General features: G+C 42.7%; 1 protein-coding gene across 13 annotated transcripts in view; it reads left to right on the forward strand.

Annotated features, from left to right (window-relative positions):
* LOC107385828 (band 4.1-like protein 1) overlaps window positions 1-22,819 on the forward strand; it is a 165,153-nt gene that overhangs the window by 55,568 nt on the left and 86,766 nt on the right. Inside the window, exon 1 of one of the 13 annotated variants that reach the window (XM_070549184.1) lies at window positions 8,535-8,638. The exons of the other annotated variants lie outside the window; for them this stretch is intronic. The gene's annotated coding sequence lies outside the window, so the exon portion shown is untranslated. Of the gene's footprint in view, window positions 1-8,534; window positions 8,639-22,819 lie in introns of those variants that run through there. 13 annotated transcript variants of the gene reach the window in all.

A 22,819-nucleotide genomic window follows, 5' to 3' on the forward strand; every position in this document is an offset into this window, starting at 1 on the left:
GATCGAGTTTGATCGTAAAGATCGATCCTTCCCGTAGATTAGTTTTGAAAATCCAGACTGTGTTAGGTTTCCATTAACTCACTCACCGCCAGCCGTTTCCTGATCGCCAAAGCCCTTCGCTGTCGGCGTTTCTCACCGTTTTTACTGTTTTTTTTAAGAGTGACAGAACGTTGCGCGCTAGCATGATGTCGACGCCAAAACAACCAAAACAAAGCGGAGACTCACCTCTTACATCAGGAAGAATCCGCGCGTTTCGAGCGTTATCCGTTCTTTCATAGTCCGTTGTTGAATTGTGATCGGCAGACGCTTTTCCGGTTTGCGCCTCATTTTTACAGCAGCGGCCCAAAACGATCTCCTAACACATGGATGGTCTGCTTCCTGATCACGTGACGTGTGACGTACGCGGATGAAGATCGGCTTCAGAGCTGAGATTTTTGTTCTCACGGTGCGGGGGCTCGTTCTGATGCTCACACAGTAAAAACATGCAAATGACGACTTTAGTCATTGGCAGTGAATGAGTGAAACATTTAAAATGTGACATGAAGTGAAGACTGATTAATTGATTGTCATAGCTGAGACAGAAGCAGATGTTAAAACGCAGATCCAACTTTTGGGGCGATAAGAGCAGCGCTGCACTGGACTGCTGCTGAGCTCCAGCCCTAATTTAAATACCAGCCATGCAGCTCGGAGTCTTATTCATGGCTGTGGCAGACAGTGCCTGGAGAAAGGTCTAGTAAAAATCATGGGTTGGGGAAAAAATGTCCACTTAGGTTATTATATTTGCATTTCTCTCAGCCAGTCTCAATAATTCACTGCGGATCCCCAAGGACCCAGCTCTGAGCTTTGCTTTCTGCTATGGGGCTGTGTGATTGTGTGTTAGAGAGTGTGTGAGCGTGCACTAGCATTCATTCCCTCCATCAGCAGAGCTGACTGGACAGATAGTCATTTGCTTACAGTGCTGGGTCAGCATGTTCAACCTCTCTCATTTCAAGGTGGCAGCTTGCCAGCTGTCCCCTGGAAGGAGAGGAGAGACGACTGAAAGGTGTTTTTGTCTTTTTGTGTTGCTGTTTTGTTCACCGGTGTCCCACCTGCTGCTGCTGATACCGATAAGGACCCAGCACTGGACGCAAAATCCCAGATTACGTCTGAGTCGCTCTCTCTACCGATTCTGTGTTTTACCCCCAGACTCCTAAAAGTTTTTAGTAATGATCATGCAAACCTCAGGACACCACTTTACTGTCAGAAGTGCAACATTTATGAGAATCCCTGATGGACCTACAAATTAGGGAGAATATAACTTCAGGCCCATTTTTAAAAACGTGTTACTGTGAAAAATGAGCCGGGCCTTTGGGTGTGTAGGGCTCAGTAATTCTAAAAATCCAATTTTCAGAAATCTTGTCCGTGACTGCTGACAATGCCCCTAAACTACACGTCTTTATAATTTCCTAAACGACTAAAGTGAGATTGGCAGGTTGGCTTTGAAATATGTCAGTTATTAAAAAACATGGACGTAAATTCTAATTTCCCAGCACTTGGAACATAGCTGTGTTGAAAGGGCAGCCTTTATTTCTGCAGGCTTGATTTGTATTTGAACATGGACTGATAGCTGTCCAGTTTTCACTTCAGCTGTCAGCTCTCAGCTCAGCATGGCCTCAGAAAGAGCGGGAGGGTATTATTACTAGTTTATACACATTATGCTGCACCATTTCTAAAAGTTGGTCTTGAAATCAATGTTAGTTGGTTAAAGGAAAGTAATCCTACCGGTGCTGGAGCCCCCACCAGGTACAGGCTAAGTGTGAAGATGGGAAAAAATCAGCACCTCCAAGTCAGAGGCCGTGCTCCTGGAGTACTACCCTGATTCTGCCCCTGGTGGAAGTATCCTAAACACACCCATCCATTATCGTCTGCCTATCCGGGGTCGGGTCGCAGGGGGCAGCAGCCTAAAGGTTGGTTTATGCTTGATGCATCCGCGAGGCCCGCACAGCTCCGCACGGCGAAATTGCGTCATTTTAACAACACGCCCCTCCACACGACCCAAAATTTCCGCAACGCGCACCTAAGAAAATTTCTAACCACGCGGACGGTCGGACGCGGAAAATCATGGCAGACCGGCAAGAACTAGTATGGCAGAGGTTTGTAAATACAGACATTTGTATGATTCAGCTCTCAGAGATCACCGTGATCAACATGTTGTTAATAATTCTTGGAGAGAAATAGCTCACACTGTCGGAAAAGACGAGAACGCTGTTAAAAATGCTGGAATGCCATGTTGTAAACAACAGTCATTTCTACTTCTACTATGGTGTAGTGTTGGATGCATGCCGTAGAGCTCCATGCTGCCCCCTACAGTTTGGGAGAATATTGGCTCACCGCAGAGACGAGCCGCACGATCCATAAATGCTGCGAGTTGTGAAGCTCGTTCCATCCGCGAGCCGCATCACCAAGCGGAAAGTGAATGCGTCAAGCATAAACCAAGCTTAAGCAGGGAGGCCCAGACATCCCAGAGCCCAGCCACTTGGACCAGCTCCTCCAGGGGAATCCCAAGATGTTCCCTGGCCAGCCGAGAAACATAGTCCCTCCAGCGTGTCCTGGGCCTTCCCTTGGGTTTCCTGCTGGTTGGACGTGCCTGGAAAACCTCACCAGTGAGTATTAAAGTATCTCCATCTTTGTTTCTGAGGGGAGGCAGAATGGAGCCAGAGGTGGATCTGTGGTTGGGTCAGAGTCTGCAGCGATGCTTCACTGATCTGTTGTGGTGAAGAGAGAGCGGTTAATTTACTGATTCATCTGTTTCCCAACACACGCCCACAGTCATGAGCTGTTGATATTGACCTCTGCAGAGCGGCTGGACTCCTCAGAAATGGGGTGAGGAGTAGACTCTTCACCATCTAAGGTAAACCGGTTCACACGGCAAGTGAGCCTATGTACATTTTTTACTGGATCCTCCTTTTCTGCCAAACTTAAGAACATCCTGATTACTGCAATGGCTCTAAAGATAATCCTACCAGATATTCTTGCTGTGTGTGGTGTGCTAAGAGTGCTCTAGTCTGCTGGGAGTAAAACTGGGACCGTGCCAAATACAAGATTTAGCATGTGTTCAATAGGCTTGCTCCGCTATCGTAGCAGGTGTGGTGTGCCCCGAGGACAAACACGTGTGCTGTCTTTTGAATATGAGGTAGCCAATCAGAAAGCGAGGTGACACATGCATGTTGCATGGAGTCAGGGGAATCTAAACGCATTAACAGAAATGCATTTGACTTGTTTTTATTCCACAAACATCTGGATGAAGGTCATCTACTGGCAGCATGTTGACCCTGAGTGTATCAAACCTTAACTTAACTAGTGACGAGGTTCCAGCAGAAGTTTAAAGACCTTCTTTGTTCTACCTTTAATTTTGGTTTCACAGTTTGCTTCTTCCAAGGTGTCACAGAGTAGCTCATTACAGTGCAAGGACCAATCAAAGCTGCGTTTAGGTGGAGGAATACATCATTCCTGATGGTTGCCCTCTGAAGTAAGAGGGGAAATCACACCCAGTTAAGAAGCTGACCTGAATTTTCTCTGATCTTTGCTAATAAACGTGGAAACACCAGCATGAATGTAGAACAGCACCACACACAGAGGGGATTCCAGCATCCACTAGTCAGATCACGTACTGCCACAGAGCATCCTCCTGGATAATTCACAGGGTTTGATCATCCAGATGGATTATGGGTAGCTGCTAGAATCACTTAGACCCTCCTCCTCAATTATTCATTCACTCTCTCTGGATCCAGATCAGCCCTGGTTTAGAACAGGCTGATAGATTTCATGACCAGCCTCTCCCTTCCCTTGGCTCCTGTCGGGACTCGGGTTGAGGACACACGTATCAAACAGAGGATGTTGTGTGGAACCTTCTGTTATTGATCTGAGAAGGTCTCCGAGGTGAAACACAGAGCAGTGGGATGAAAAACACACACAGACACACAACGTGAGCCTGAGAAAGGCAGAGGGCTCATCTAGTGCCGACCTTCAGTTCAGCTTGAATGCAGCAGCGAGGTCCTGCGTGTGAGGGGCCGTCGTTGTGCTGCACACGGCCCTGAGCTGAAAATGTTAGCGTTGAAGTTTATTTGCATTCATTTAGAATTTTATGGCTCTGTTTATATGCTCATAGTAGGTGTTGAGAGTAACACATTACAAATGTAATGAGTTACTGTTTTCAGTAACAGAGACATAATAGATGACTCTATAAAAGTATGGCAGGTTAGTTGTTGTTTCAGTGCATTTAAAAGGGTTTGCATGTTTTTAATGTGGACCTCATCTTCCCCAGCATCCTCCTTTCACACGTCTTCTCAACTGTATCCAGTGGGCAGCCCAAAACTGAGCTAGCTTTGCTAACTAGCTTGTACAGTCTCTTCCTGTCTCGGTCAGAGCGGCCTGCACCCAACAGACCACAGCAGAGTGGATAACAGAGCCAACCGCAGAATGATTAAAGGATTTTAGGAGCTGGGAATTAACTCTGAAGGACCTCAGTCTCCTCAGGAGGTGGAGGTGGCTTTGGCCCTTCTTGTACAGAGCATCTGTGCTGCTGGACCAGTTCAGTTTGCTGTTGAGGTGAACACCCAGGTACTTAAAGGTATTCACGACCTCAATGTCTGCTCCCTGGATGTTTACTGGAGAGTGAGGGGAAGTGTTTCTCTGGAGGTCTATCACCATTTCCTTTGTCTTACTGGTGTGTGAGCGAAGGTTTCTGTAAAATTTTAATTAATCAGTTACAGTATTTCAGAAAGCAGTTGCATTACTGAAAGTAATGTAACTTAGCTACTTTTCGAGACATGTAATGCAAACATTTAACTCATTGTGTTTTAGTCCGATACTAGTTGGCTAACGTAACAGTTTTTATGCTAACCATGTGAAGTTTAGCTTCTCCTCAGATCCTCATTTCAAAAGATCCAAACTTTCTCTTTAATGGGTCAACATGGACGAAGACAGTTCTGTGCAAAAGTCCTGATCCGCCTCATTTAATGTTTTGCCTCAAAGGAGTAAAACTGTCTCGAGGTAAACCTTGTCCTGCATTCACTAAAGACTTTTTCCTCCTTTGGCATTGACGGAACTTTTTTAAGACCAAACTTGTCATAGCTTTAAATAGCGTGTCCTAAACATCCGCGAGGAAGCTGAATGTGTGAAGGGTCGTAGTCCTTAAGCAGATGGATGTAAATGAAAGTCAGTCTGATGTAGTCCAGCAAAGACCCACGGCCGGACCTTAAGGTTGCATCATATTTAGGTAATCTACCAACTGCAATGAGGGGGGGGGGGGGCATTAATAATATCTTACTCGTGCAATCAGCAGTAAGAAAGTGTAAACAGGTGGACCTTAATGAGGATTAGCCTCAGAAGCTGGGTGTATTGACACCACACGTGCGTGTTTGCAACTCCCCTGTGTGATTTATTTATTTATTTATTTATTTATTTGAGGAATGCTCATTCGTGGAGGCGGTGAGGAGTCTGCCGGGCATTCCTCTGTGGGTTCCACGCTGACTGTGATGTAACATCTGATTGCTTAAGTGTGTCAGCACTGCCCCGTTTCTTCTCCTGGTTCTTACTTGGATTGCTGTTAATCTCCCTCCTGAGATTACAGATTGTGACACAAAGAGTTACTGCACATGTCTGATGATTTAAGCTGTAGAGTCGGATAGGGTGAGACTATGTGGAAAGACCTTTAATCAGAAGTATGTGCTCCGGTCATCCAGGGTCACTCTAACTGATGTCAGGAACAACGTGTGCACTCCCTCATCACGTGGAAGGTTGTGAAACAGCTGCAGGAGCCGCTGGATAAAGACTGGAGTCGTAAAGCAGCTCTGGCTTGCTTAAATGGCCTGTGTTTGCAGTGCCTTTTAGCATCCTGGAACCCCCCAAGGCACTTTACAACACAATCAGTCATTCACTCATTCACACCCTGGTGGTGAGGACCTACAGTGTAGCTACAGCTGCCCTGGGACACACTGACAGAGGCGAGTCTGCCGAGCACAGGCGCCACCGGTCCCTCCGACCACCACCAGCAGGCGAGGTGGGTGACGGGTCTCAAACCTGCAACCTCGAACCGCCTCCAACGACTCGCATTTAGTGCTGCAACCCTTTATTTTTAGAGTTAGTGGGATTTTAGGAAAAACCATTTTTACACCCCTAAATGAAAATGAACCAAAATGTAAAAAATGATGTTTTTGGTGAGATTTAGAATTGAACTCGTTTGGTGTGTGAAGCGTAAAGTTACACGTAAAAGAACGACACGTACATTTTGAGCTGTTTAACTCCTCACTTCAGACGTTTTATCATCAACCTTCCACCACATTGGGATGTTCTATTTGAATGTAGAAAGATGCATAAATAATCTTTAGGAATCCAAATGTGATGCAGAGATAAATGAACAATTAAATACAAACATCCACATGTTTAAAACTAAATATTACACCAACATGATCATTAAGAATTACGTCCAGTTGTATGTGCTGCTGTAGCAAGTGAAGTTCCCCACTGTGGGATCAATCAGTCTATTCTATTCTATTCTATTCTATTCTATTCTATTCTATTCTATTCTATTCTATTCTATTCTATTCTATTCTATTCTAAAAGAGAAGTAGCCTACCAAAGTAGAAAGAAAGAAAATGATCTTTTATGTAGCGCCACTCAAGGTAAAAATCACGAGGCACTTCACCAGAATAAAAAATGTAATATAAAATAAAAAAAATATATCTAAATAGTTAAAATGAGGAAAAAAATAAAAAATTAAAAGAAGCGAGAGGATATCCCCTAACATCTCTAAATGCTCGTTTATGGTAAGATTGTGTGATTTAAAAAAAAACATAGATCATTTATCTGTGTCTGGGTTCACATTTAAATAAAGTCTCACAGTCTTCTCCTCAAAGGGACTCCCAGACCTCAGACAGACTTGGATCTCTTCACCCAGCTTTTGTTTTGGTGGGTCTTTTTACCACAGTTCGTCTTAGCTATATATGTTTGTTTGGCTGAAAAAAAAAGCATTTTTCTTAAAGTGTATGCATTCATATTTACCTCTAAATATTTAAAGTTCTCATGGTGAAATAAAGCAAAGTGTCAATACTGCTCCACCAGTCTCCCATGTGCGGTTGCAGCACAGCCGGACCTGCACTGAGGTCAGTAAATCTGGAGCTGAGGTGTAAAAACCTTACATCTGGAACCTGCTGCAGCTTGTTTTTAGTCTAAAGGAGTGAAAACACCTTTTCACCATCAGAGAAACAGCACTTTTCTCCTCCTGGTGTCCTCGCCATCACTCATGCTCTCTGCTGTTTTCTACATGTTCCTGACGACTCCCATCGTAAGGTGCAGATGTTTCATTTTTAGCCAACAAAAATGGCCTGTATTCTATATAGCGCCTTCTAGAGTCCTGGAACCCCCCAAGGCGCTTTACAACACAATCAGTCATTCACCCATTCACACACACATTCAAACACTGGTGGGGATGAGCTACGATGTAGCCACAGCTGCCCTGGGGCGCACTGACAGAGGCGAGGCTGCCGAGCACTGGCGCCACCGGTCCCTCCGACCACCACCAGCAGGCAATGTGGGTTAAGTGTCTTGCCCAAGAACACAACGACAGCGACAGACTGAGCGGGACTCGAACCAGCAACCTTCCGATTACGGGGCGAGCACTTAACTCCTCTGCCACCGTCGCCCCCGGGGTTGCTGTCTGTAAGTTAGGTACTATTAACCAGGGCCCATGGAGCATCTCAGGAGTCTGCATGAGTCCTGATTTGGACTCTTACGGCTGCCTAAGTGAGACTTCAGCCTTCTTGCTTTGATTAATAGATGGTAGAAGTCTAAAGAAGAGAGAATTTGAGCGCTCGGCCCTTCTTGCTGTTATCACTGGCTGCATACTAAGAAGAGAAAATAAACAGGTTTAAAAGTCAATCTCATCTTCAATTTGGGTTGTCACTGCTGAGGCAAAAAGAGATGCGAGGAAGCATCTTAACGAGTCGTGCAGCACACTCCTGGCTGCCCTTTTATACAACACCTATTGTTTCGTACCTCTGAGGCGGTGCAGACCAAATCCCAAACCGAACACGGGTCAGTCAGCCGTGAAACACAACACGGCCGTGTCCACGCCCTCCCTGCAGCTGCAGAAAATGAACTGAATGACAATTCTGTTGATCGATTCATTCATCAAGCAACGAGGCCAGGAGTGAACCTCGCCCGTTCTTCTTAGAAACAGGATTTTCTGCTTCTCCTGGCTATTTCTTTCAATGTTTTCAAAGTTGTTTTCATGAACAATTGCAGCGTTAAACAGGATTAGCAGCTAATTAAACAGACCCTATTATTTACTTTGAAGTAACGCTTTTATTGGGTTCTGTTCCTCCATTTTTCCTCAGGTTTGACACAACAATTATATTCTTCAGCATAAAAATCCCCCCACTTTATTAAGCGCTTTCTCTTTTGCAAGACTAGTTTTTTCTAGTTGTGCATCAAACTCTCTACAGCATGCTCCTGTAACCCTGTGGTATACGTTCTTGTCCCACGTTGAGCCCCAGATGTTGATCAGCACTCAGATCCCCCCTGCGTGTTTCTCTTTGAAGAGCAGAAGCAGAGGACACTCGGAGGAAGACAGGATGAAAGCAGCAAAGAGATTGTTGAGGTAAATCCTCACAAACAGGAACAAAAAGCTCAGGGTCTCTACAGAACTACGGGACCAGGCAGTAAGATGAAAGCTCTTTATTATAACCTTCCTGTATTTGGTGGAAACATGTTTGCACCTGAAAGCAGCTTGTATGCTTTATATATCTTGGTTTTGAGTCTTAGCAGAATGCTGTAGATGATAATGTGCTTTCATTTGGTGCTGCTACTTCCCGTCTGCAGCGCTAGCTCAACAACCTACTGGATTATTAGTGGTGCCAAGGTAACGTGGGCTTCGCTAAGTCTGCAGTCATAGATGTAAAAAATCTGTATGGGTCTTTTGGTCAACAGGTCAGAATTACAACCCCATGATGTAATGTTGATCCATGCATGAAAGGGCCAATGGCATTCAGAAAACAACGATGTCCCACACGGGGATCCGTTAGGGGGTGCGCCATCTTAGCACCTCACGATGTGATTTAGATTTAAGGTCCTACGATCCGATTATGAAACAGTTATCATGATTACAACGATCACCACTGTTGCTGATGCTTTTTTTCCCATTTAGGGTTTTTTCATCAATTTGTAGCTTTTTCATTCTCAAGTTAATTCAGCACACATTAATTCAAGCCAAATTCCTTTACTCCACTATCCAATTCATGTAAGACTGAATGTTTATCCAGTCAGTTTTCCTTTTGTTTACAAAAATCAGCTGAGATGGCAAACTGGAGCGATGTAGAGATCCCCAAGCTTCTGGATGCTGATTGAAGCTCAGATAAAAACAAGTTATGTTGAAGCTAAAGGGAAGTCCGTGACAAAGGTCGATTGCACATGGTTGTATTTAGCTGCTTGTTTGCTAAGAGACTCAGGTGGAAAGATTCACTCGCACCAGCATTTGGCCGTTGGATAAAAGAGACTATGGCCCAAGCACATCTAGAAAAAAGTAGAAGTTATTTTTTTAGACTTGGTGTCCGATCAGAACATTTTACTATGACCATTACTCTTAATGTAAATTTTTCTTTTTTAATTATATATACATATATATATATATATATATATATATATATATATATATATATATATATATACACATACATATGTATATATATATATATACATATATATGTATATATATACATATATATGTGTGTATATATATATATATATATATATATATATATATATATATATATATATATATACACACATATATATGTATATATATACATATGTATGTGTATATATATATATATATATATATATATATATATATATATATATATGTATATATATATATACACATACATATGTATATATATATATATACATATATATGTATATATATACATATATATGTGTGTATATATATATATATATATATATATATATATATATATATATATATATACACATACATATGTATATATATATATACATATATATGTATATATATACATATATATGTATATATATATATACATATATATGTATATATATACATATATATGTATATATATATATATATATATATATATATATATATATATACACATATGTATATATATATATATATATATATATATATATATATATATATATATATATATATATATATATATACACATATGTATATATATATATATATATATACACACACATATATATGTATATATATATATACACATATGTATATATATATATATATATATATATATATATGTAAACACATATATATGTATATATATATATATATATATATATATATATATATATATATATATATATATATATATACATATGTATATGTATATGTATATATACATATAAATGTGTGTATATATACATATAAATGTGTATATATTTATTTTTTTATCGGAGGGTTACGGGTATGATTCCAGCTTCCGCCAAGGGTATTCTGTTGTTGTGTCCTTGGGCAAGACACTTGACCCAACTTGCCTGTGTTGGTGGTGGTCAGAGGGGCCGACGGCGCCAAATGGCAGCCTCGCCTCTGTCAGAACGCCCCAGGGCGGCTGTGGCTACGTAGTAGCTTACCATCACTGTTAGTGTGTGAATGTGAGAGTGCATAAAAGCGTCTTTGAGTGTCGTAAAAACTGCTATTCTTATTATTTCTCCTATCAATTTCCCTCTGGGATTAATAAAGTATTTTTGAATTGAATTGAATTGAATTGAATTGTAATTGGTCCAGTGAAGCGGGAGGCAGGTGAGGGAGGGATTTTTAGTTGCTGTTTTATAATTAGGAAAATACAACAGAAAGACTATGTTTAAAAAAAGAAAGAAAAGGGATGTCGGTGATGGCGCGGAGACAATCTCTACAGTCATTATATAAAAACACATGATGGAGTTGCATTACCGCCAGAGACAGACAACTTGTAAATGGAGCAAACGTCTCCTAGTGCTGCCTCAGCTTAGCAGCAAAGGAGCGCCGCGGTTCTATGAAAGAGGAGACAAGCTTTGTTAATCCTTCCTCGACTGCTGGCTGGTTTGGAAGAAAAACCACCGGCTGCATCTGTTCATCTGACCCGGGATGGAAATGTTAAGGTGCTGTTGCTGTTGTCACCGACCACCACCAGTAGGCAAAGTTTTACACAGCTTTGCTTTACTCCTGATGAGTGAGTCCCACGCTCAGTGGCTGAAGCTTAGAGACAAGCTTCCACTATTGCTGTTTTTTTATTTTCTGCTGGTCCGTCTCCTAAAGTGTCCAGACTGCATGTATAACTTTTATGTTCCTACCCCTCTTTGCGGCAGTTTTTTGGGCATTTATTTAAAATAGTTTATGAACGTTTACAAATCATTTTTGAGTCAGCACGTGTCATGCCGACAAAACATCTGAATGTCACCTGCACAGATTTATAGCCCACCATTATTTGTTGGGCTGATGAATATCGGTTACAAAAACTTTAAATACGTATCTCCCAACCCTATTCCCTCCCAAACAAGCAACAAGTCTTTCTTTCTGCCATGACCTTTAACCTTTGACCTGCTAACTGAGACCTGTAGAGAGTCAGCATTGCCCAGTCGGAGGTGAATTATCCAGGAACTTCCGTGATTGTGATTGTGTTCTGCAACCCCCCCAAGGCGCTTCACAACACAATCACGCTGTACAGACGTGTGGTGATAAGCTACAATGTAGCTACAGCTGCCCTGGGGCACACTGACGGAGGCGAGGCCTGCCAAACCCTGGGGCCACCAGTCCCTCCAACCACCACCAGTGTCTTGCCCAAGGACACAACAGCAGCATTCTTTGGAATGGAACCTGGAACCTTCTGATTACTGGACAACTCGCTCTACCCCCTGAGCTACCGCTAAGTCAGGCTAAGAGTTAGTGATGTGTTATCTTCTAATGAAAGTTTTTTTTCATAGTTTTCATAAAACCCTACATTATGTGGTTTAAAAACTCTTCAGTAATAAGAGTTACTAGTCTCCTACTACTGGAGGTGGAGGATGGAGCTGCTGCTTCAGCAGCAAACCGCGACAGGTTCTATCTGCTGTGTTGATTTTACACTTCATTTAGCCTCATTTTTCACTTTCATTCTGATGTTTGTTTCTTGTTATAAAATATTCAGCTACTTTGCTGTAATCGTGTTGCAATCTTGCTTTAATTGGTGATATTAACGTAGCAACTGAGTGCACCTTCTCAGTCTGAAGCATCAAAACATTCCGTCTGTGATAAAGTCCCGAGGATCACACAAAGTTTGCTGCCTCAGTGTTTTTGCAGTTTATGTTCATTTGAACAATCAGATGAATTACAAATAATTAAGTCCTTCTTTGTTAGAGAAATCAACTCAACCCTGATAAAGCAGTTCGAGGCGCCCATAAAAGTCCAGCAGCAGCAAGACCGTCCCCTAAAGCGGGTCCAGGTGTGGGATCCAGGTTCCAGCAACGCAGGAAGGTGTGACTTCATCTGTTGCACGCTGAGTAGAAGAGTTTGGAGGATGACCTGGTGACCTGGAGAGGGGGGGGGGGGGGGGGGCAAGGGGGACATGTCCCCCACAAATTTTCCAAAGTCAATTTTTGTCTCCTGCACTTTTTACTGTCCAAAAACAACATTACACTGTATTGAATAGACACTGGCTGAGCACTAGGACCAAGTGGAAAACAACCATCTGCGTTGAAGCCTGGTTCCCATTAGAACCGTCCATAAGCTCATCTGTTGATACTTGCTAACATGTGATTGGCCGCTCCTGCCACCTGGTTCCAGGTGTGTACGTGACAGTTCTGCTTTCCTGACATTGCATAAAAGAACCTCTAGGCTGTAGTTTTATAAGTTTTTTATATGTATAAAACTGCAAAATGCCGGTTGTCGTCCCCCCCCCCCCCCCCCACACACACACACTTCTGAAGTCAAAACTATGCCCACGCAGTGACATGTTGCTAAAGGTCCAGAGATTGGACAGCTGAGGACAGGAAGTAATTTTCTCTGACGAATGGTCCTGTTGATTGTTTGGAGCATCTGGAAAAAGGGGTTCTCTAGAGAAGGAAAGGCAGGTGCTCCCACCAGTCCTGCATCCCGCCAACAGTAAAGCATTCTGAGACCATTTTGTGTGTGTGTGTGTGTGTGTGTGTGTGTTGGGGTGGGTGGGCAGGAGGGGTGTGCTTCTCAGCCAAGGGAGGGCGCTCACTCACAGTGTTGCCTGAGAACAGCCATGAATAAAGAAGGGTACACACACATCCTCCCAGTGGGACTCCTCCGTGGATCAGGGATCAGAATATCAACATGTGTCCAGGGAACACCCTAGACCACGGGTGGGGAATCACCATCCAGCCACTTTCCCGCACGTTTTAGAGGTTACCCTGCTTCAACGTACCTGATCTTAATCCACAGAGCCCGATGAGCTGCTGAAAAAACTAAAACATGCTGGATAGTGGCTCTCCAGGACCAGGGTTCCCTTCCCCCGCCCTAGACCTTAATCCCGTTTAGAATCATTCATCCACCCTAGAGAGGCAGGTGGACGAACAAAATCCCCATAAAATCAGACCCACTCCAAGCATAGATGATGACAAATGTGTTACATCAGTCAGGACCTGGACCAGAAGTTAACTGACAACACCCCAGGATGAATTCTTCAAAAGAAACCAACATTCTGAATAATGTCTTTGCGTAAAATTATTGCAATTGTTCGTAAAAGCCGTTGAAATGTATAAACACCGAGTTATGGTGATCATGGCTACATCCGACTAAACATCTAAAAACAGCGAAGCAGCAAAGTTTGAAAAGCAACGGTTGCGTTGTTCTGGAACATCTAACTGCAGCTGTGCGTCGAGAGGAAATCAAAGTCCAATCTGTTCATGTCAGCTTGAAGAGGATGTTTAAAACTTCTGAGCTAACAGCTTCAATCCTGGTTTGCTCCATTAGACTCCATGTTGTTACGCGCGTGTCTAACAGGAGAATGACATCGCCCTCCCACGTCACATCACTTCAAGCTTAATGTACAAGCTCGACACGCTAACGCTAATGTCAGGAGTCGATGTTCTGACGGTTTCCTAAAGCTAATCTTACATGATAATTGCATGCCGCTGTGATGGCTCTCCCTGTTATTAAGTGTGTTGCTGCAGCTCTATACAGCTTATAATGGAGCTGTGGTGATAGCATGCTAACTGCTTATTATTCTTCGTGTATCACATCGTAGAGGGCACATATGAGGGGAGGCAGCCAGAGGAGTAAAGTAAATGTCTTAAACACGCCTCTTTATGGAGCTCACGTCCTAGTCTAAGAAAGTAAACGTCCCGGATCAGACGTTAATTAGCCCAACGGGCAGGATCGCTCATTTCACAGCACCGCTCGCCTGCAGAGTGATGTACTTGCCACCTTTGCTGCCATATGGCGTGGCATTGTGCCACCCTCCCTCCTCTGCACTGGGGACAAGGTTTGAAGTGGGCCGTGACAGGGTCAGCGGGTGACGCTGCAGGCTGTTACTTCAGTGTTCTGAGTGAAATCATTTCCTAGATGTGGTTCAGATTGTTAATATGCCACAGGAGCACGGCACACAGCCTTCCTCTCTGCTCTCTGTGTGTCCTTTACTCACACTGTCAAAGCATTGCGGCATTTTTCATTCGAGTGTGAGAGCCTGGGATAGCCATGGCACGGCTCTTCTCCGCATTCTGGTTGTAGAAAATTTGACGGCTCGTCGCCAAAATATTTTCAAATGCGGGCTGCTGTCCTTGGGCAATGGTATAGCTCCGATCTGTCAGTATGGAAGCGATGGGGGGGTTAGGAAAACAAACAGTCACACACTGACTCACGCTCTCCAGCCACCTGCAGTGAGCCAGCCTCACTGATGCACCGCGCTGCAGTCGCTCAGCCCCCTCAGCACTTAGAGGAGCCCATTAGCCAGCAGTAGCTAAGTGCTTCTCCAGCTAGCAGGGAAGCAGCAGGATATGTTCAGCTGGCAGAGCTTTCCTCCACTGGGGGCTAGCGGGAAGCCCATCGGTGCCAACATAGCATGGCTCCAGCAGCCTCTTTAGTTCTCTGAAATGTTCCCATCTGACCACCCAGCAGCGTTGGCCTTTCTTTCAGTCTGCTGTAATATGAGTCAAATAAAAGATGGCTATGACTATTGAGGAGGAAATCTCTCCATTTAAAGGTGCAGTATGTAAGAATATATTCAGAGTTTTACAGTGAGAAAATTCCAAAAGGGTCATTTTGGAAGGAAGGTTTTACAGAAAAATATTTCATATCCAGCTGGCAGCAGGGGTTGCCAGTTTTTCTCCTTTCAAAATAAAGCAAGGAGGGCCGTAACTACCATCAGTGAGTGTGGGGATGCCATGTTTCCTGCGAGCTAATACTGCAGCGCCGACAATTGTAATTTGATGACGGACAGCAAAAAGCTTTGGAGTTGTTTAAAGTGGTTGCAGTAACAAAATTTGACCACAGGATGTCATTTGTACTTTTTTCTACATAATGCACCTTTAATGCTCTAAACGTCAAATGTTCATAGCAATATGAGAAATGATATGTTGTTTACTCCTAAATGCTTAAGTGAAATAATTCTCATGAAGAAAGTGACAAGCATGGCAAGCCTTTCTGTCACAGTTTTAAATCAACGGATGCTGAGCTGCTTTGGTCGAATGTTATGCTATCAGAGTGTGTGCGGTGAATCACTCTCCCCTACTTCCACAAAAAGATTTAACTCAATATCTGTAAAACTGACTGGGTCATAGTCATGTTTTTGAGGTTGATTAAATCGAGTTAGCAGGCGCAGCTAACCGCTAGCAGCTAGTCGTTAGCTTGCCCTGTCTTTAAGCAGTTATTACACATATTCTCACGCGTTTTCTCATCAAGTAAAACTCTGGGTCAATGTTCAACCCAAAATGTAGCGTTTTGCTTTGTGGTTTTAATTATTTGGGTACGTTTGTTCGAGTTTTAGCCAGCCTTTTCACCATGACTGCAACGCAGCTCTGGCTAAACCCCTCCCCCGTGTAATCACGAAGCAGGTACGGAGTGCTGCAGTGGCCAAAATACCTCAAAACAATACCTCAAATACATTGTAATGGTTTGAAGAGTTAAAGTGTTAGCATTTTTTGAAGAGGAGTTCAAATACAGTATAAAAATGAACCGGGTAAAACACAGAAACACATAAACCGACGTGTGTTTACAGACAGCTCAGACTGATAGAGAACCACAATAATGTTGATGTTTGACAAGAATAAATGCATTTTTATGCATTTCATCTTCTGAAGAATTTCTGTTTAAACATTTCTCAGGAAAAGTTAAAAGGAGTTCACTTGTAAAATATGACGGAACATATCGAATATATATCATGTGTCAAAATTCAGCTAAAAGCTATCGAGGTATAAGTTTTGGTCCATGAGGCCCAGCCCTAATATGAAGTAAATAAACACTCAAATAATTAAACTGAATAATGAGCTAAGAAGACATGGGAGAGCCAACCGTAACATCTAACATTTAAACTAATGAACAGAGATTTTCTGCCTTTTGGGCAATGAAACATCCATGGGCCCTTTGGGTGGATCCCAACAACACTTCCTGTGTGTTTCCATCTTGTCCGTGTTGATCCCGGAGGTGAACACGGTAAAAGAGTGTGACTGTAACTCGAGGCGAACTGTGAAGAGCTCTGTTGTGAGACCTCTCTGACACCCACTATCTTCTGCTGATTTATAGCCTTGTCTTCAACTTGTAAGGGTGAAAGGAAATGGGAAAACCCACCTCGGAGGTGGCGTGTGTTTAAGCGGCAGCCCAGAGGTGGGAGGCATGTCCTTTGTACTGTGGATAGCTGAAGCTTGGGGTGGTTTTCTGCCATAGAGGACAGCACTCATACTTCAAGGACAAAAAGCAGCTGAGCATGACCATTAGCATAACACTGTCTATGTCTGAGCTGACATGTAGCATGCTTGGAAAAACACACGGCTGAAATCAACACCAGAATGATAAAAACTGCATGCAAAGTTTCGGGAAGACAGGAAGCTTTTTTCCTCCTACAAACTCATCGTGCAGAAACGCGTCACTTGAAACTTGCCAACAGTGGGGTTACCTTTTTCAGAAGCACTTTCTGCAGATCAGTTTTTCCACTAATAGAAAAGAAAAACCTAATCTGAGCCTCTCACCAGCTCTGCTAACACGGAGAAACAAAGAGGTAATTGTGTTAGAAGTTGCAACACAATCAGGAGATGGGCCTCGCTGCCTTCCTGTGAGGTAGCGTGGATTCCACGCCAGGCTTACCGTCTGATCCGGTTATGTCCAGGACTCGTTCAGTAGGAGGAAATGTTCATAAGCTGTCAACAATAACTTCAGTTCAGTTTTGATCGGTGCATTAAACCATCGAATAAACAAGTTCCTGCTGTTGCTTTCACAATGACGTTGTCTCTAACATAAGCACTGCAGCCGTGCATTTGATTTTAGGAATCTTCTGGATGGGTTGCATGTGTAGACCTCACTCAGGACCTCTTGATGACTATTTTTTTAATGAAGTGAACCGCCTGATGCCATGTGTTGCTAGAGCAGGTGTTTTTTTTTGTGTTTGTCTTGTGATCAGTGTTGTGTTTTAGAGTCTCTATGGTCTCAAATACCTGAGGTGTTGTCACCAGTAAATACACGACGGAAGCCTCACTCACACATGAAACGTGGAAACTTCTCATGGCATTCACACGGACCTCACCCCGCAACATTTTTGTCACGCGGGAGCTCTCGTCAGAAATCCTGATCCCATAAAGGAAACGACTTTAGATCGTTGCTAACGAAGGAAACTGGGAAGCAAAAGAGACAAAATAAAATCTGACTTGGATCTTTCATGTGGCAAGGCGGGTGATCACATATATGCTACTGCTATATGTTTATAGACATAAACGTGATTTTCTTCAGAATTTCAGTTCGACACCAGTCGACATCTCCATGCACGTAACCATAACCTTCTGTGTGGCTCATACACGGAGTATGAGGACAGAGGAAGTCTCTTGCCTTCTGCTGTTGAAACCTGAAGCTATGATATCCTGTTTACGGTCGCTGCCAGGATGTACTTGCTCACGCCTTGCTTTCCGCCCCTCCCTCATACACGTTTGGAGCTCTTGTCGCTGCAATCTTTGGCCCATTTAGAACCGGTACGCCACTCATCCGTCAAACTTTGGGGTCGGGCTGAATAATCTGTGCGTCGTGCTGTATTCAGTGGGTGGCGAAGAGCCATGAACATGACCAACTCTGAATCAGCATCATTCAATCAGATAAAAATAAAATCTTGTATAAATTCTGGTTGCCCGTCCAAAAAGTATCGCAACGTCAAAGCACCGCGACGGCCGCCGAGCCGAATTTACCTGGACCTCTCATTCGTCTTCTCATTCTCCGGGGAGCGTGTTCTCACTTCTGGGTTTTTCTTAAAGGTGCACTATGTAAGAATATAGTGAGAATTTTACAGTGAGAAAATCCCAAAAGAGTCTAATGTTTTCCATCATTTAGGACGGAGGTTTCTACTGAAACATGTTTCATATCCATCCGGCTGCTTGATAATCAGTTTTTATCCTTTCAAAACAAGGAAGGAGGTGCCTGACTACTGTTGACCATCAGTAGGGCCGTGTCTCCTGTGAGCTACTGCTACAGCACCGACAATTGTAATTTATTGACGGCCAGCGTCTTTGAGTTGTTGTGAAAAGCATTCTGTAAACGTCGTGTATTATTATTAGTTTCATTAATTGTTTAAAGTGGTTGAAGTAACCAAAATTTACCTCAGGATGTCCTTTTTACTTCATTTCTACATAATGCACCTTTAATCTCTTCTTCTTTTTCTAATTCTTCTCATTACCAAAAATATGACTCGCTGCTAGTTTGTGTTTAATTCCTTGATAGCCATTCTTTTAATAATACAAGTGTTAGGTGTTCAGTGCAGTCCTGCTTCAGAGTAGGGAGGGCTCCCGCTTTTATGTGTCCTCACATTTAACATTTGATTCGCTGGTTTTATACAACTTCCACGTTTTTAACTGAGTGCTTTGGTTGAGATTAGGAAGGCTGCTGTGATTTTACTTTTCACAATGAGAATCGTCACATCAGGTATCAGGATGGGATGTAATCAGATGCTCAATCAAAGCCGGCTGTCCAGCTGATTGCAAGACGGTTGATTTCCTTTTATTTACATAATAACAAGATTCTGGGAAAATCCAGGAATGAGACAAGGTGGACTGAAAATGAATAAAGAGCATACATTAACACGAGTTTTACACATTTAAACACAACAAACGGGTGAACAGACTTCAATGCGGAAAGTGAAATCAAAGGAATATTGTGTGTGTGTGTGTGTGTGTGTGTGTGTGTGTGTGTGTGTGTGTGTGTGTGTGTGTGTGTGTGTGTGTGAGTACTGCGGTGGGACATCAAGCAGCTTGGGTCATCGGATGAATTATGTTTGAAATTGTTGAGAGATTTAGAACAAAGTCAGGAATGTTTTGAACTTCCTTGGAAGAGAACAAAGGTTTCTATGAGAATGAGCTGAATCACTCCATTAAGCTGCTAAACATGACTAACCTACAAAATGATGCATTAGTGAGATATTTAAATCATTTGGAAGTTCCTTCTATGTAAACGTAAACTTACATCGCTTCCTGAATGGCCTCAGTTTAAAGACAGTCATCCTTGTGGACTGGTGGACTAGCCTGACACCTGGTATGTAACAGGAATCTTATTTCCTGATATTTGTTTAACTGCTTAACTATTTATTTATTTAATTATTAGCTTTGATTTTTACTATACCATTTGGGGCTCATTGTTGCTCTTTATGACCTGAGCTCTGTAAATTGTTCTTTTTCTTTGGACAAATGAGTCAGAAAATTCACTGAATTTGAGAAGTTCCTTAATTTAAAGATAATTTAATGTTTTGCACTCTGAATATTGCAATTTGAGGTACATCCTTGCTCCATATCTTAGCCTAGTTCTTCCCTCACTATTCAGTTTTTCCTCATGTTATTGAGAATATCTATCTATCTATCTATCTATCTATCTATCTATCTATCTATCTATCTATCTATCTATCTATCTATCTATCTATCTATCTATCTATCTATCTGTCTGTCTGTCTATATATATATATATATATATATATATATATATATATATATATATATATATATATATGAAAACAGGTCCGTTTTATACATGAAAAAAAACTTGGAACTAGTTGAAAAAGTTCTGCTGTGTTGTGGAGTTGCTAATGCTAACGATTAGCTTCTACTAGCCAAGAAGTGCTCTGCTCTCTCCTGGATGCTAAATCCACAACAGCCTTCCCTGATAGCAAGTCAAGATGTGTGAGTCCAAGAATGCTAGTTTTGACTGACGCTCTTTTCCTGAACCGAACATTTCACTGTTTGTTTTCTATCAGTGGATAATATGAGAAATATTGGGTAGAAGACTATTTTCACCTTCAGCTTCATTTGAAACTCCGACTGACCGATCCTATTTAAAAAGAACAAGTTCTGTAGCACTCATCTCCAACGGCCTCGTGGTTTTTATCTTGAGAGGTGCCATATAAAAGATTGTTTCTTCTTCTTCTTTTTCTAAATTTAAAAATTGACTTATTAAAGGAAAAATGTATCAGATATGTTGATCTATTATTGGAAGGCACCACTGCGCTTTTATGCGACTGCTCTCAGACTAGCTGTTAGCGCGTCAGTCCTGAAGGATTTCCCCAGTAGCGGCCCTGATACAGGCCTACAGTTGACACAGTAATATTTATTTTTACAGAGACTCACTTTAACATTCTTACTTTTATGAAAAACCGTCCTTTAGCTTGTTTTGTTCCTTTACCCGCTGCTGCAGCTCACAGAGGAAATGCTGACAGTTACAGACCTGTTCGTTGTTTTTCTACACCAGCGGCAAAAATAGTTGCGCAGCTGTAAATGTGCAACTGAGCAACAGGGAATTGTTTTCCTGCACAGAAATTACAGAGCAGGAGATTCTGGTTTGGAAAATGCCATCGTTGTGACAGTCTCTCATTAACCAGAGAGCAGAAGAGACGCTCAGTGATACAATTACACCCCGGCCTTTGTTGACACGCCGGCTCATTTTTACAGGAACTTATAAAACAGGAGCAACAGTAGTTCTTTTAGGGCCACAGAGTCCTTTACCTGCTAGAGCGACTCTCACCGGGGACTAAACCAGCAGTGGTGTTTGTCCACTCCAAACTTTTTATCTGTTTTATTTTGACCATTAAAGCTGGTGTGGAGAAGAATGATTTAAAGACTTGTTTGGGATGGATTTGAACAAACATGGCCGACATGAGACACCTCAACAACAAACATCAGAAGGTCACAGCCCTCCGTGTGTCATATCTGTGGCTTCTAAGGCTTCATCACAGCCTTGTGAGTGCAATTACCAGCCAGCAAGCTTTGTCTTGCCATCATGTGTCTCCCTGCCCTCAAGGTGCATGATGATTCTCGCTTCCACACCCATCTTCTGCTCGTAGCTCTTGTTTCCACCCTGCTGAAATTAATCAGTGTGGCTATGCTGCCTTTGCTCATTAACCACAGCAGCTGTGTGAATTTGGGACCTTAAAAGAAGTTTAAGGAATGCAACAAACACGTAGTTTAGTGTTTTTTTTTTAGGTTTGCAGAGGCTGGCTTCCGCAGGGACAGCTCAGTCTGAGGTAAGGAGTTTGTTCTCTCATGTGCATCGTCGTCCCTGGCGGTCGCTCACTTTCTGGAATAGAACCATGACCTGATCGTTTTTGATTCTGACAACCAAAGGATCTAAAAAATTTGTATCATTAATGAATTCATTAAAGTAAAGAATGTTGCCCGGGAGAAAGTTGTAGAATGTGGTCGCGAAAGAGGAGAGGCCCCTGTCAGAAACAAGAAAACAACATAGAGTAAACAACTGAATGATCCATTCTGTTGTTTACAGTTTACAATTAAGTTTGTTGTCTCTGCAGCTACAGCGCTGTCAGTCAGTTCTGTTACCATGGCAACCCAGTCAGATCAGCACATCCATGGAAAACGCGTTCCCTCCTGAGTGCACGCTTGGCCAAATCCTCCAGTTACACCGGATCACCCATGCTACAACGTCAGATTTTGCAGGTCACAGGTGTCTTTTGTGATCAAATTTCCTCCACAGACATAATTACTTATTGGGTAAAAATAATTAATGGACCCGGAAGTTTTCAGGCACATCCCAGAAGCAGCTCGCCACACTCGTACCACTTAACACAGTTAACATGGGGCTAGACAGGAATTCACATGTTTCAGAGTAAAACCCACGGTCATTTTCAAAATAAGAGACTATTACAGCGATGCAATTTCATATCTGTGTAGGTTAGGCATTAATATGCGACCCAACGGCTGATTTACTCTGAGCATTGTTCCAGAAGTGCATCGGTGTGTTTTTCATGGCTTTAATCCTGGCAGTGGAGAGGAACATCATCATATATGACATCAAACAGCCATTTGCAACGTGATTTCCTTCTTCTTCTTTTTGGTTTAACGGTGGATGGCATGAACAGGCCCTCGAGGGCTTTTGTGATCTCCCGAGCACAGTGAGGAGCACGGCAGATGAGGTTCTCCTGAGTGTTTACTGGCACGCGTTGAAAGTTGCGAGCAAACCGTGTTGCTGCTGTTCCGGCCCGCTGATGCCTCCAGTGTGAAGAAGGGGTTAGACCTTCAATGTTGCAGTTCCTCCGTTCTACCACTAGAAGCTGTTTGTATGCATGGTCAGAGCTCTTCCTATATTTAGCAACATTTCTATGATGAATCCTACACT

Source organism: Nothobranchius furzeri, chromosome 3 (genome assembly GCF_043380555.1).
Source record: "Nothobranchius furzeri strain GRZ-AD chromosome 3, NfurGRZ-RIMD1, whole genome shotgun sequence".
NCBI lineage: Eukaryota > Metazoa > Chordata > Actinopteri > Cyprinodontiformes > Nothobranchiidae > Nothobranchius > Nothobranchius furzeri.